General features: G+C 37.8%; 1 long non-coding RNA gene across 1 annotated transcript in view; it reads right to left on the bottom strand.

Annotated features, from left to right (window-relative positions):
• Positions 1-1,358: 1,358 nt before the first annotated feature.
• LOC107836727 (uncharacterized) overlaps positions 1,359-16,255 on the bottom strand; it is a 49,586-nt gene continuing 34,689 nt past the window's right edge. The window contains exon 2 of the long non-coding RNA XR_001662672.1: positions 1,359-2,781. This is a non-coding gene — a long non-coding RNA (uncharacterized LOC107836727). The remainder of the gene's footprint in view (positions 2,782-16,255) is intronic.

Raw genomic sequence — 16,255 nt, 5'->3', positions numbered from 1 at the left:
CACGTCCGCAGTAAACAGAGATGCAAGCTTCAGCCTGAAACCAGATCTCACATCGCAAATGGTCATCGTACAGAACTGTGGACAATGCATCACCAGGCGCAGAGGAAACCTAAACAGATGAGGCAGCATCCAGTTTGATCATCGAGGAAAAATTGTCAACTGTTCAGGAGGATATAAACACCTTTCTGGCTAAAACAACACATTATGTGTAGTGTATATAGTGCACATGGTTTCTTTTTTTATAGTTTTTTAAATTGGTATAATTTTAGAAATTTTTAAAAGAAATCTCACTTTAAAGCATAAAACCAGGAATGCACCGATCCACTTTTTGTTTTACTTCCAGTACAAAAATCTGAGACGTTTCTTTTATTTTAAACAAAGACTTAAATGAACTGATTTACAAATTTATTTGAGATCACATTTATTACCCCGATAGCTTCACAAGCTTGGTCAAGCATGTAAAAACAACACAATTTTAATTTATTCAGTCAATGAAAGTAGCAGTAAAACAGCCAAACCAAAATAAATAATAAAGAAACCGAAGCTGACAAAAACAAAAGGTTGACTAACTTTGTCAAGAATAAACTGCGACAAACCTTAAGAACTCTAAATATAATGTAAAGTAACTAATAAAGCATGACGTTGCTCAGAGCACAAAGCGTAGAGTTAGACTGGATAGATCCACTCTTATTCATTGGACACATTGTCATCGATACTCAATTTAGAATTTTTTTTCAATATCAGGACTGATAAAGATATTAATATCAGATAGGTGCACCTCTACATAAAACTGGACCTATTTTGTTCTTAAGTAATGTTTTTATTCTGCATATTTACAGGCCAGTGCAACTGATGCGTAATGTCTGATATGACAGCATATAAACATGTAGATGAAATATTGATTAAAAGTTTTGAGCATCATGCGGTAGACCACATTTAAAGCTGATCCTTCATCATGAGATGCACAGATGGGTAAACATTCCAGTTTTATTAAACTTTTAAGAGCCACTCCTAGATGTTTAAGCATGTTGATGTCATACATGTACTCCAAGGAAAGCTAGAAGGTTGTACAGTTAACTCCCAGGGTATCATTCTAAACCATACAACCTACTACCTCAACCCGGATGTACACATTTTCAACAAGGGCCCCTCCTTCCCTAAATGCAACAAAAACTGATTTGTTTTCTGTTTTATTTTAATTTTTAGCATCGTCAAATTTCATGCTTAAGCACAGGGAACATTCTAGATCAAGTGTCTGCAACCTGCAGACCTGGAGCTGAAAGGGGATATTTTACTTTGGCCAAAACTAATAAAGAACCAACAGGTAGTTTTAAAAGCAGATATTATCAGATTTTAGATTTTTGCATTCAGTTTCCACAACAATATCACATAAAAAATAGATTATTAAAAAAATTAACTTGACTATTTATTGGGTTAGAAGCTATGTGTATTTTTTTTTCTTTAATTTTCCACAAACATCATCACATAGAATAATATTTATCCATCCTTTTGTTGCTTAAGTTTTATATTTTCCTCTATCGTAAAACCTATAAGTAGAAATAAAATAGTTTATTTAATGAGAAATTTCATGTAGATATTTCTGAAAATGTGTGTAACAGTTGCAGCTATAAACTAGTCTCAGGTAGCCGGACTGAGGGCAAAAAATGCATCTTTGGTTTGAAAAGGTTGCAGACTCTTGATCTAGAACTGGAGATGCACCGAGAATTCAGCTGGAGATCCGGGATCATTTTTCACCCTGATCCGACCCGATTCACAGACTGGGCATGTTTTCTGATCGGTGAAAGCACCACACATAAATGCTACGGAGTTTAGAAGACGACAATGCTGTTTGGTGTGGAAGTTGTTATAAAGTGAGGAGAGTTAGCCATTTTCAGCTCCACTGAGATGTTTACAAAGGAAGTCAGAAACTATTTAAAAGAAAACTTGAAATAATTGCCAAAGAGTGTGAAAGAGATGAAGACTTAAAAGAGATGTGTGTGAAACTGTTTTGGAAATCTCAGAATTACTCTCAAAGATTAATGCTTTATTAATGTTAACTATCCTAACTCCGCTAATTGCTAATTTGAGTACTAATAATTTAAAATGCAAGCTGTTTGTTGGTAAATGTTCAAAGAATCCTGTTTTGTAACGTTTGCTCTCTCACACTCTCTGCTCCAAATATAAATAATTAATGACCACTCAAGGTACAAAGGTGTTGTGTATGTCGTTATTTTATATCTTCTTAAATTTCCAAAGAGATTCTGAAATCAGAGGATTCTGAATAGACAGCTTTGTAAAAACACACGGTGCATCTCCATCTTCAACAAAGCTAAGACAACCAAGCTTCCAGTTTCCACACGCGTTATGGGTCTGTTATGTGAAACGAAAAACAAACAAAAAGTCAAAGGACGATGTTCACACCACAGTGACAAAGACCCACAGAAGCGAGCTTGTGCTGTTAGATTTGCCACAAGATCGGATCTACGGGTTTGTGCCAAATGGTCATGGGCAAAGTACCAAAATAACTGGGCAAAAGGCTACTGATGTACTGATGTGACACTAAATAACGTCATCACAAAAACATTTCTGGCCGAATGTGCTAGAGGGTGTTTTGGCAGCAACTCTTCTCTTTAGCGTTCACACAGTTCTGGAACAATTCCTTAAAAGTCAACGCAAACAATCAGAGTTCATCAAACAGATGGAGAGAGGACTGGGCTGACTTACCCATGAATGTGTACTGGGCAAGGACTTTCTGCCGAGACAAATCGGAAGTTCACCGCCCTAAAAGAAAGGAGAGAAAAAAGTTGTTTTTAGATACCACACAACAGAACACAACTGTAGGCCTCTGCTGCTGAAGATCTACAGTTTTAATCCTGAACCAAAAGCCCGCAGTGCCTGAGAACTCTATGAGGAGTGTCCTGGTGAAAAACTAAAATATCACATGACGAAATCTGCCGGGAACTGTTCTGGCATCCGATCTACATGGGAAAAAAGCATTTAAACACAAATTACAGAACACTCTAGAGTTGCCGTGCCTCGGCTTAGAAACGATGCACTTCTCAGCAGTTAAATATGATGATGCGTACCTCCTCCGAGGCTGAAAAAAAAAAAAAAAAAAAAACAAATCCTGGATTTCCACCCATCTCTAAACCAATCCGAATCCCACTTTTACAGGAATTTCCCCGAAGAAATATCGGACAAAAACTTCTTAACCTCAGAATCTCCTTGGCAGAGTGAATTAATAATAATAATAACCAGCATGGTGGTGTTGCATGTCATTATTCCAAAGTAGGCCGCAGAAGCGCCACAGTAGTCTCGTTGCTGGCCAAATGCAATGTGGGGAGAGGTTAGCTTGACTTAGCCAAGACCGCAGATAGCAGAGAGCAGAGCTTGAGAGAGATGCCAGTGTAATCAAGCATGCTACGGTCAGCTAACATTAACTGTGGCGCTGCCAGAGAGCCACAAGCTGCTGAATATTCCTGCAGCCGCAGTGCACCAAAGCAAAGTCTGAAGTGAGACCTCTCTGTTGAAGTTTTCTGTCAGCTTCAATAAAGCAACACGTCTGCAGACGCAATCTGAGCCAAAAGCGTGAGAGTCAGTAACAGTATGGTTCATCAGTGACCTGTCCGCCATTTTCTCTGACGCTAAAGAGAAATTAGAGACGACCAAAGAGGATAAAACTAATTTTCTTGCCTCACATGTTAATGTTCTCCCCTTCTCCTTCCCGTGTCTTTCCGCCGGGCTCCTGCCTGGCAACGCTAAATAACCCCGACTGAAAACATCACCTGGTCTGTTGCCACAGAGCCAAAACATTCCCACTAAGCGTTCTACTGACACTGGAAAGACATCTTTTGTCTAAATCAACATGTTAGCCCAGCCTGCCCCACTCCCTAAATCTGGCACCTTCTGGGGGGAAAGCGGTGCAAAGCGGTGCCATGGCAACCTCTGTCTGCCAGGCTGCCCGGCTAACTGAGTCGGAGGAGTGAGGACTATTGTGCGGAGCTGGAATACTCCACACCTTCCAGAGTCAACTCTCCTGGCTCGTTGCTCAAGATTTCACTGCAGATGTCACTTTGTTTTCAAAATAGAAGACACAGCGAGATAACGACAGTCCATGTCCCACCTCTTGATTTAAATATATCAAGTTGAATACAATAAAGCTCACAGCCACAGGCTTTATTACCCACTTTAGCTCAGCTGTATGTGACGTTTCAGCAACACAAACAGTGAATTGGGTTTTAAATAAGTCATTGAAATACAATAAGTGATGAAAGTGGAAAAAACTAGGTTCTCGGCTACGTATTACATTCCTCTTAAATCTCCCCTTCAAAGGAAGCCAGGAAGTCTGATTTAACTAAAGCTTCAGTTTAACGACCAGAAAATGGAGGATGATTCTCTTATGAATTAACAACAGCTCTTTGCTTTTTGTTTCTACACTGTTGATTTTATAGATCTGCTGTTACAGTAGTTACTGAGTTACACTTGACGACACAAGAATATATGCTGAGTGAACCTCTAGCACTAAAAGGAAGAATTATGGCAAAGATTATGGCTTTCGTATTGTTGTGTAAAGCTATTTTATGCTTTTAAAATGGCTAAAATCTTCCATCATATTATTCCTTCACTTAAGAGTTTTAATGAGATGCTAGAGAAAATGTCCGAGTGACCGGAGTTTGTAGAGTTTTGCTTGTTTTGTTTTTAGACCTTTGTAGCTCACAAGATGTAAAGGGTATTATAAATAAAATTTATTATTATTATTATTATTTATTATTACTATTATTATTAGTAGTAGTAGCAGCAGTTTTGCCACAACTTCACACTCGCTGCTAGTCAACTGTTTAAAATATAGTTAATTTTTTTTAACTCACTAAAGAAAAAACCCCAAACCTGTTCAAGAAATTCTACTTTGAAAAACAATGTTTAAGAAAAAGAAGTACAAACTATCACTTTTATGCACACATTAAAACTAAATTAAGAATATGTCTATTCTATAGTTTACTTTATGCAACCAAATCAAACTCACAATATATGAAGATTACAGATAAATAGTAGCAGAAACCGAGTTTTAGTTTTAAACAAAAGCAATTAAATCTCTATACATACATTGTTAATATTCTGTGCAATTACTTTGACATCATGATAATTTAACTCGAGTTTATTGTACTAATTCTGCCTCGTCATGTTAAAGGTTGCCACATTTCATAGCTGTCAGTCGTCTTTGTGTCTCGTGTTTTTTGTTGTTTTTTGCGTTGGGATGGGATAATATTGGCATGTTGCTTATGTTTTGTTAATATTCTGCAAAGTTAAAAACCTTTAAATTAAAAAAAGACTCACTGGCCAAAATATAACACATTAATTTTCTAATTTTAGTCCATAAAAGGGTGACTTGAGGTAATGAGCTGACAAGGTGGCTAAAGTGTAAGTAAATTTAGACGTTTGCTGAAAACTTGAACAATTTAAGCACAAAGCAGAAAGCCAAATTGCTTCCTGCCATTTTAGCTTCAGGACATGCAGCAGTTCTATAACTAGATTTAACATAACATGTGTTAATATGGGTTTCTCACTCACCTACACACACAGCACAAACACCACATAGCAGAGCTTCACACTCAGTGAGCTGAGGTTGAAAACACAGAGCCTGTCGTCGATTAGAACCCAAACAAACTTTTCACCAGCTGGGATTTACAAACTGGATCGGCTCTCAGTGATGTTCCTCACACTGGCCGACTCAGCTGGGTCGTCAGGAAGCGCTGCTCGCCATGTTCCCGGCATTTTAAACAAACGCTTCACAATAAACCTCGTATCTAGCATCATCAGAGTGTGGCTGTGATTTGATTTAATTTGATCTGGAATCTGTCAGTCACCGTCCCGAGTATATTACAGCAAAGGACACTGCTAATGTTCTTGCTAAATTATTATTTCACAATAAATAGCTAGCAACACAGATGAATGCAAATGTGCATCATCTTCACTCTAATTTGCCTCAGTTTTCATAAGTTCCAGGAAGTCATTTTTCTATCTACCTGTTAACTTACACTGGACTCATTTAATTTAACTGGTTTGTTGTAATATGAGGGGAAAAAACACTAAATCAAGATATTTATCCAACTCTAAAAACTCCTTTTGAGTGACGAGAATAAAAACACATGACGTCTACAGCCAGCTGAGGAACTGAAATAAAACACAGGCAGTCTCTAACTTGAGAAGTGTTATGCCCTGGAGTGTTATCATAAACGTTACAACAAAAATAATGGATATTTCAATATAATTGGCATAATTTTTTTTCTCTTTTTTTCTGTATTTTTCCCACATACTTATTTTTCTGCCCTGAGCAGTGGCTCACCTGAACTGTCTGGGCTGCCAATCAAAACAGTGAGTTGTTGGAAGGATAACACAGCTGTGACATGGCAACGTAATGCTTTCACAACGAGAACGGTGACTTATCAAGCATTGTAAGAGTTCTGTATCCTTCTCTAAATATTAGCAAATTTCTGATGGCAAATGTATGGCTTCATTGCCCAGTTGTCTGTGCACTGACCATCTAAAACATCCAGCAGAGGACGGCTTCATTAGGTACGAAGCGAAAAAAAACTACTGAGTTTCCAACCCCATTTACACTGGTACAGGAAGGGTTTTATTAGTACTATACAATGAGTAATGTTAAAGAAAATCACAATAAATGTTACACGTCTCAATAGTTTGGGGCGTCATGATTTCCCCCTGAAAGAATCGCGGACATTAACAATCAAATAAAAGAAGAAATGTCACAAAATTTGCAGGAAAAGCTACACAGAATTTTGGCCTTTTGGGCTTCCGTCTAGTAGGGCGGGGCTTGAATCAGCTCGGCTCAACCCTCCAAACAGACAGAATAAACCAGTTAGCCGTAGTTGAAACACTCTCTTAAACATGGACTTTCTCCAAAAAACTGAAAAATTAAAAAAAAAAATTAAAAATGTGAAGCTCAGTGCAAAGCTCGGGGCTAGGAAAACTTTTCCATAAGTTTTGTCAGGACACGGTGGACTGGAGGTGTAAGGATTCATGTGATGAGTCGCATCAGAAACATGGATAAGCCACAAGCTAGCAGGAGCCGGTCACACCTGCTAATTCTCCAACATTCAAATACATCAGGAGGAGTGAGGAGAGACTTTGTGAAGGTTTTGTTGCTGTGTGCTGAATCAGATATTCTTTTAGGGGAAAAGAAAAACAACCAACAACTTATTTTTGGTTAAGCAATGTAAACAGAAGGCTGCGAGGACATGAGTGCTAAACACAAAAACAGTCGTGTGTTTTACTGGAGATGTCTCCATATGTCTCAATAAGCATTTTTAAAAAGGGAGATTTTCATGAAATGTGAAAACAGATTTTTAGTTTTGCACTGTTTGAGTTTAAAATAAAAAAAAGACAGGAAAATACTTAAACACCTTGTTCTGTTGAACCACTGCAGTTTGTTATATTTATGACAGTAAATGTGGACATCTGGGCGTGGATCTGTTGAGCTGCTTTAATTTCATAGTTGAACACATTTTGGGTTAGTAAATGTGGTTAGAATGGAAAAGTGGAAATCGGTAAAATTAAAAATGGAAAAGTGGAATTTGGTAAAAAAAAAAAAAAAGTAATTTGGAAAATAACTGAGAAGAAAACAGAACTATTTTATTGCACTGCTAGGATCCCTGTTTTTCACTTTTTGAGCTGAATCAGAGCTACATATTTTCATTACGGACATTAAGTGTGTTATTTTCTACGGTTTTGATAAACAGAGCAGTGGTACTTCTCTGTCGACGTGGCTGTTGAGTTGCCTCCTACTTATCTACTTACAAAGACAATAACACCGTCATAGCATTACTGAGTAGATGTTTTAGGCCTTTTTATGTTTTAAAAAAATCCATCGCAGTAAAAATTGTATCACTTATTAAGTATTTCAGAATAAATATTGGGTTTCAAATTTAGCATTTAGCATAATTTCAGATATTGGTGCCTGCTCAGCTCCAACTGTCTGTAATGTTTTGGTAATCAGCCTGCAGAAAATGGCGACAACAGAGAACACACAGCCTCTTTGATGCAATCAATTCCTTTATCAACACTTTCTATCGTCACCTGTAATTTGAATCTGTTTCGTTACAAGATTAGAGAACAATAAGGTAACAATATTAGATTTGTGTTAATATCACACAAGCCCTTTACTGGTAGTGGCTGGGTAAGGGTGGATTGCCTTAGGAAGAAAACCTTTCTACCACGTTGAATAATAAACTGAACTTCACTGAATCGATTTAGCCGTCGTTCTGACACCCAAACTGTCCACAAACCTCAAAGCAAGATGGCCAAGCTGTGGCCACCTGAGCCCCTCATCTACTGTAGACGGCATTAAACAGGCTCAAACCAAAGCGGCTCCAGCACATCCCCACACCAAGAGCCTCATTTCATATCCAGGAAGGCAGGAGGCCTGGGTCAAAGTTCAAATGAGAATTGGGGGGGTAAAAAACTCCCCTTAGGGAGAGCATATACCATGGAGAACCAGACAGAGGTGGAAAAAAAAAACAAAAAACAGACAGACTTCTGGACGGAGCGATCTATAAAATGCAATATATCATTTGTCAGAGGGGGAGGGAGAGGCCAAGGAGGATGAGACAACAAATTAGAAGTGGACAGACATGAGAAGCTGAGGAGAAGTACGTTATTTTTTCAAAATGTGTTCGTATACACCCTAAAGTCAGCCACGTGGATTTTATGTGATAGGCTTAAACAAAAATGGTGCATGATGTGAAATGGAAGGAAAATGAGTAAAACTCTGAGAATCCATCAAGCAAACCCCCAACACACCCAGGAATGCTTGAATTTTAACACAAACCACAAACCCTGAATAATAACATTTGATTACAGAAAATTAGAATACTATTAAATTTGATTTACAAGTTTCAGATAAATTAAAACATTTTAAATGGCTGAACATTAAAGTTTAAGATTTAAAAGAACTGTGCACAAAATAACCTTCATACTTTCATTGCTGAGTTACCATAGCTACAATCGGATACTTTGAGTTTAATGTTCAGAAATAATATCTCAGCAAATAACCAATCGTTCAGGCTATGCCAATTAAACTCCGCCCCCTCCAAGTCTTTACTCAAATACTGTTAGTGACGGTGATGGTGATGTTTGTAACACGTAGAAGTTCAATCATATTGGGTTTCAGGCCCTGTCATCTATGCAAACTATTTTAAATGCAGCTGTTCTGTTTCTGGCTTTAACAGGTTGTTACAGAACTATTCGTTGTTCACTCCTTCATAACATGTGGCATTAAAAAAACCCATTACTGAAAGACGGCCATCTTCATTCTTTCATCCCAACACTGTAGATTATGAAGACATCATATCCAAGGCCAAAAATGGTGGTGGGCTTGTTTTTTGTTGTTTCATTTTTCGTGTAGCAGAGAAAGGGGAGCAAGTCTGAGTTGATGTGAAGATGGGCAGAGAAAACCCTGGGAGAAAACATTTTAGAGGCTGCAGCCCAAACTACAAATTATGTTCAAGTGTTCAAATTGTCCAATCAAAATGCAGACCTAAATTTGTAATTGGTTACTTTTCAAATGCCAAATTGTGTAAACTGCTGAAAACTATTTTTCTTTCACCTCAAACGGGGGCTGGCCTATCACACAAAATCCCAAAAAGGTTTAAGGTCCATCGTGACGAAATGCAAAAAAGTTTTGACTTTCACAAGGTACTGTAGTTACCAAAATCACAAAGTTAAACTTAGAAGTTAAATGTCAAAGAAATTAGAGGAAAAGTAAAACCTAGCACTCTTTTCCAAAAAGAACAAACATATAATGTGATAGATTAAGAGCTAAACACAGGTCCCCTTTCTCTCAGTCTTTCCCATAATCATGCACTGATTAATTTGGAAAACCTAGAACTTCTTTTTGAGCTATTTTATTCTTCCCATCCAAACAGGAGACATCACTTCTCAAGCCATGACAGGAAAAAAAGCCAAGAGTTTAAACCAGACAGAGGTTTAACAGCAGAGGTAACTAGAGCCCAACTACTTGACAGGACTTTAATCAAGGTTTCTGCAGGTTGCACCAACTCAAATATAAGACTTTTTAAGGCCATTATGAATTAAATTTAAGACTTACATCATGATGGAAATATGTGGCAGTAAGCATATATTTTTACATTTACTTACTTTAACAATGTTTATTAGGTTGTTGGCTGTTGTATGCCTGATATCTGGACTGTAGTTCCCAAAAACTTCAGTGTAGGTCCAACTTTTAGGTTCTGGTAGTTTAATTTAGACCTTCACAATGCAATTCGTATGGTTGACAACAGCAGGGAGTTGAAAATGAACTTTGTTCACGCAACTGGCGAAAAATTTCCACTTAAAACATGGCTGAAGCAACAAAGCTAGCTAACTAGCTAGCAAGGATATATTAGCAGCTAGTTGCCAGTAGCCTCATCTGTCTCCAGTCGCATAATGCAAGATGTTTGTGTGCAACATGGTAGCTTAAATATCTGCCTGACAGAAAAGTCCTGACAGATAAAAAAACAACAACATATAGTTAACGAGAAAATACGCATATCTGCCTAGACAGAATGTAATACCTGTGATTAGCAGATTTTAGGCTAACTGACCTTTTTCATATGAATTTAAGACAATTTAAGGCCTTAATTTTAGATAAATAAATGTAGGATCTTTTTAAGGGTGTGGGTACATCCGGTTTATAGAATAGATGTAGAAGCCAACAGGAAATGTGACTGCTCTTTTCAAGATGAAATGGTGCAAATTCTGTAAAACAAAAACAACCAGCTCAAGGATCATTTTAATTTGTCAACACAGACACAGCAGTCATCCGAGTGTAGGACAACAACAGAATTCAAATGCCACGATTCTCAATCTGCATTTCGGGGTTCAGCACACAGAGCAGTCTGTCTTTAAACAGACCTTTTGTTTATTGTCAGGAGAACCAACTCGGCTTGTTTAGGATAATAGAAGTATTGTCAGGGAACTGTTAAATTGATGTGATGTTGCTTTAAGAGCCAAACTGCCATCCATGGGCGATGACTTTGCCTGACCCACCTATCTGTTAATGCCGCTGCCTAGCACCAGACTAAACACCGAGATTTCATCACGCCCTATTGGCCACAGATGGCTCCCCTTCAGCCAATCACTGCGCAGGGAGGGATGATGGAGTGCAAGCTTCAGATAGTAAAGAGGGGGCAGGGGGGGTTGAGAAAAAGAAGAGGCTGTGTAGAGACAACCAAACCAAAATAAAATAAAATAAAATAAAATAAAAAAGCACCAATCTGAAAGAAGAAGAATTTCTGATACCAAAATTTAATCAGAAATGCATTTGGGGAAAATATTCCTACATCTGAACCAAAAGAGGGATTATAGCAGGGGTTTGAAATGTCAATGCGTTATAGTGAGAAGGGGAAAAAAAAGGTTTGTAGATTGATCACCCGACTTCAGACCAGGCCACCGTCCCACCCTACTGTAAGCGTCGCTAAAAAGGATCAATAGCTAATGAATTCCAAATGGCAGAGTTTCACAAACATAAATATATCCTCCACATGGCTGCATCAGGTAGGCTCCTTGGATCGATGGATATAACATTACACACAGGCAGAGGAATGCATCTTCTTAATTGACCTGAGCACTTTTAAATTCATTCAAACAGCAATTAAAATGGATTCAAATTGTGTGGCACCTCCATCCAGGAAATTTTACTCTGCATCCCACTCGCATTACGACCTGAGCTTTTGCTGCCACTGAGATATATCAGGCCGATTAGACAATTTGACTAAAACCAGGGAGAAGTGAAAGGCTCAGAACAGCATTCACACCGTTATCAGATTACAAGTCATCAAGTAAGAAATGAAGAAGTGAAACAACACGATTTTGCTCCCACTGAAAGCAGGATTATCAATCAGGTATTGGCTGGTTGTCAGAAAATCTTTGTTTCAGAAAGTTGCAATTTTAAAATTTTCCATTATACAACTCACGTTAGGGCTGGCCGTATCGATCTAAATATTGATACTATCGAAAGCAGGGTTGGTATTGGATCAATACTAGAACGATGAAACTGATACCTTGTTTACCGTTTCTCTCCCATTTGTCCACCAATTCCTCAAATTTCCTCACAGAGCTCACGCCGGCACATATGAAGGAATTTAAAGCTTGCATTTCAATTTTAGAGCAGGATTTCATGCCTTTGTATAATGTTTGCACTCAACACGTCCGCTTTCTTTCAAATACAATCTGTGTAATTCTGCTGTAAGCATAGTTTTATTATCTATTCAGGCAGCAAAAAACAATCTTACTTGAACTCAAAAATATACACTTATGTAAAAACATACCTCAAGCCTTAAATGAATATGGTTATTAACCACTGAAGGAAAAAAAATATTTAAAAAAATATAAAAAGATTTCCTATTTAGTGTGTATTAGAATGCTACTATTACTTTCTATTGTAGTTAATTAATAAAAAAAAACACTTGTATTTACCTACAATCTTTGCCCTGTATTTTATCATAGTCATAATGAACAAGCTGAAGTCCAATCACCAAATTATTCAATGATAATATTTTTTTTTAAGTATTGGTATCAGCCTGTATTTACTTGGTACCAAACTGATACCAAAATTGCCAGTTGATGTGGCTTAAAGTCCTTCTACAGGCAGGCATGAGGATGTCAGTCAATAATAAAATTGTACAAACTGCATTTTTAAAAATTATTATAACTGCAATAAACAACAAATTACTTTGCAACAATAGGTTGCAAATAAACTGTGGTATGCATATATGAGCTTTATAATTCAAGTGTGAATATCATAATATCAATGAAAAATCACACAGGGAGCATCTCATGCCAGCCCATGTCTGATGTCAATAATATTAGGTTTAAGCAGCTCAACAGAAACTTCATGTCTTCCATTCCAAACTCTTCAGCAACATGTTTTTCATTTTACAACAGAGAGGGGTTCTTGTCTAGGCTTTGACTAGAAAAAATATGAATCTGGACTTTAACACTGACAGTTTTATTGTCATTATTGTACTTGAAAAACGTTCCAGAACAAAACAAGGCCAACGTCTCTCTCTGTTAGACTAATTTCAGCATCAAGTCTGCACAGACGGAAAGACGCTTTCATGTCTGAGTCTCCCAAATCTCTCAGGATTATCAATCCTTTTTTTAATCGCTGCAACCCACAGCAGTAACGTTATCCAACAAGGAGATCATTTATTGTTCCTTTCGGCTGCATATGATCATAGAGACCTCTGTAAATTTCAAAGACACTGAAAGCCCCACGACGGGCAAATCATTTTGCCCAGACTGCGTCTTGCTGAGCAGATTGTAATCGACCACGAAGAGGATGACTTGCCATTTCGGAGGCCGGGTAGACAGTTATTATAACAGTACCTTTTCTCTGTGACCCCAGTGAAATCCCTTCCAAAAGACAATCCTTCAGCACAACCTCTCATTACCAAAGCAATTGTCTGACAATGCGGAGGAGAACACTAGAAATTAGCAAATTAGTGCAGGACTAAGGAGAAATGACTGCTATAATTAGGCCTTTGCAAAACAATCAGACTCAATTACGAGGTCGCAGTCAATAGGCTGAAGCTCTGACGAGCAAGACGAGATAAATTCAGATTTGATGATTTTTAAACGGTTATGGGAGCCGATGTGCGGTGTGCTCTCGGTTTGACGTGACAGGGTGTGAAATCTCAACACCTCCAGCTGCGGCCAGTAAGACAGGTGACCGCCAGGTACATCAGCGAGCTAATAGACCCTGCCGTCAAACGAAAATGAACATTAGTTTGTTTTGTAAGTGATATTCTGAGATCCGTCTGAGTGCTCCGTGTGCTCAGAACAAAGAGGAGCAGCTGCAAGCCAGCAAATTTCAACTCGGCGGCAAAGATGGCAGAAATGAGACAGAAACGTGCAAATTTAAATAACTAAGCACAAACACAAGAGATGCTAAAATAAATTCAGTTACAGGAAACATTCCCAAGTCACTTTTTTGACACAAGTTACATTCAATTCTTTAATTTACAAAGACAATATGTTTCTATTTCTAGCTGCTTATTTACAATATAATACCCGTTACTTTTGGTTAGTCATTCAGTATTTGTTATTTCTAAGAGCTTCGTAAAAGATTGCTATAAGCGACCCAAAGGAAAATATGTTTATTTATGGCCCAAGTATAAAAATTACAGATGCCACAAAACTTTGACCTTAGGGCTGAAATACTGTTTTAAACTGCAACAAATTTTCCCAAAAAACACATTTTTGTTTAAATCATTGCAAAATTTGTGTGATTATGTGAAAAAATACCAACATTTTCGGTCAGAAAATATGGCATTTACATATTTTAAAACAATGTATGAAGAGAGAAAAGCATTATATTAAACAGAGATAATAAAATAGCAAACAATTTGTGACTCGGACAGAGGCAGCTTGACATTCTCAGCATAACTTAAAAAACAGCGTTGCTTAATATTTATACAAAAAGGTTACTATTTTACAAGAAAAGCAACAATTATCTCTACCAGTGCTAAAGTAGCGTTGATTATTACAGTTTTAATAAAGTTATCCAAACATTTATTTGTCAGTTTGACACACAGACTTCAGCAAAAACACCAACCTGACTCCCACTAAACTTCTCAAAAATTTCAAGAGCTTATTGTGCAGAAGCTTGTTCTGTTCTTTGTGACATAAGTATAAAAGGCTGATATTTGCTTGTTTATTAGTTGGTCAACCTGCTCATGTAGGCAGCCAGCTGCTTAACAGACACGCAGCTACTAACTTCCAATACAGAGAAAAAGTCTAGACTCTCAGGCATGTTGAGAAAATATCAACATCATATTAAAATCTTGCACACTATGATATCCAGAACTGAACTGTGAGCATCTGACTGTCACATCTACAACTACACCGCCACATCCCAATACTCATGTCAAACTGCAGTGCAGTGGATAAAATCAGCTAAAGTTCCCATCCGTCCTGTTTTAGAAAAAGAAATCAGTAACTATAAAACTGAATTCAGAGACAATGAGCCTTTGTAGCCACCAAGCAGCTCTTCAGATTAAAGTTGTGCAGGCTTGTCAGTCATGTGTGACTGCAGGAAAAGCACCCGGGATGGGACAGCGCAGGGATTATAAGGCAGCCTGGTGTTTCCACTGGGGTCTCCCCTGCTGGGCTACATGATCCCAGCTCCCTTTGTCTGCTGTTAACCCGTTAAATCCCGCGGAAGAAGCCATTCACAAATGTGTCACACACCCCGGGGGTGCTTTTTGTGTGGAATAATGATCCTAACGGGGTTACACAGCATTGTCACTGATTCTAATGCACCCCTACTCCCCCCCCAACAAAACACACAGTCAATTGTTTCAGGAAATGTCTGTGGTTCGACTCCATGTCATCTTTTTGTTTAAAGCTCCATCAACATCAGTTATCATTAGCCTCCAGGAACTTTTTAACACGTACAAAGTAGACAATGAGAGGATAACTAGAGATGTGAATATTTCAGTGTCTAGCGATTTGATTAGGATTTTGGGGTCACAATTTGATTCAGAATTAATTTTTTATTTTTCTATTAAAAAGATCTAGAAATTCTGTTTAATTTCTGTGATTGGCAAGAGGAAAATACTCTGCAAAGAAATTAAACGCATTTAAAACAATTCTATAAAGTTTCCATACTGAATTAAATTCCATCCGTTTATATTTAAACAGAAATAAGTTTGTGCATAAAATTCTGTAACTTAACAGTATTAGGTTAGCTTAGCCGCCTGCCTTTTTCTTCAATAGAAAAACGTCAAAGAATTATTTAAGAAGGCAAGACAGCCTTCTAATGTGTAAGGTGATATCAGGAATGTGAGCGGCAAAGATGTACAGCTTCAAAATTTATTTATGAGTATTTTGAATTGAGTCAGAATTCCCAGAAATAGAAATTGCGATTCTTTATAGCTTCAATTTTTTTTTTCTGCACCTCTCAGGAAAGCAAGCTCTGACTTCATGAAGGTGTGAGGATTCTGCACGCCCCTTCGCTTCCTTCCCATGTAGTTCTGGCTAATGAAACTGCTTGTATTATAAGCAGAGATACGAAGCATGCACTTGGGGAAACGTTGCGCGCTCACTGAGAGTAAGTGTAATTATACTGCAGTAATGCCCTCCATGATTAATGATGTGGGCCTCTGAAACTAAACCATACAGCCAATGGCAAATTACCTCAGCAAAAATAAACCCTGATGTGAACAGGTCAGCGGGG

This window comes from Poecilia formosa, unplaced genomic scaffold (assembly GCF_000485575.1).
Source record: "Poecilia formosa unplaced genomic scaffold, Poecilia_formosa-5.1.2 Scaffold79, whole genome shotgun sequence".
Classification (NCBI taxonomy): Eukaryota; Metazoa; Chordata; class Actinopteri; order Cyprinodontiformes; family Poeciliidae; genus Poecilia; species Poecilia formosa.
Note: the sequence above shows the minus strand (reverse complement) of the source record. Positions and strands in the feature narration are given on the sequence as shown.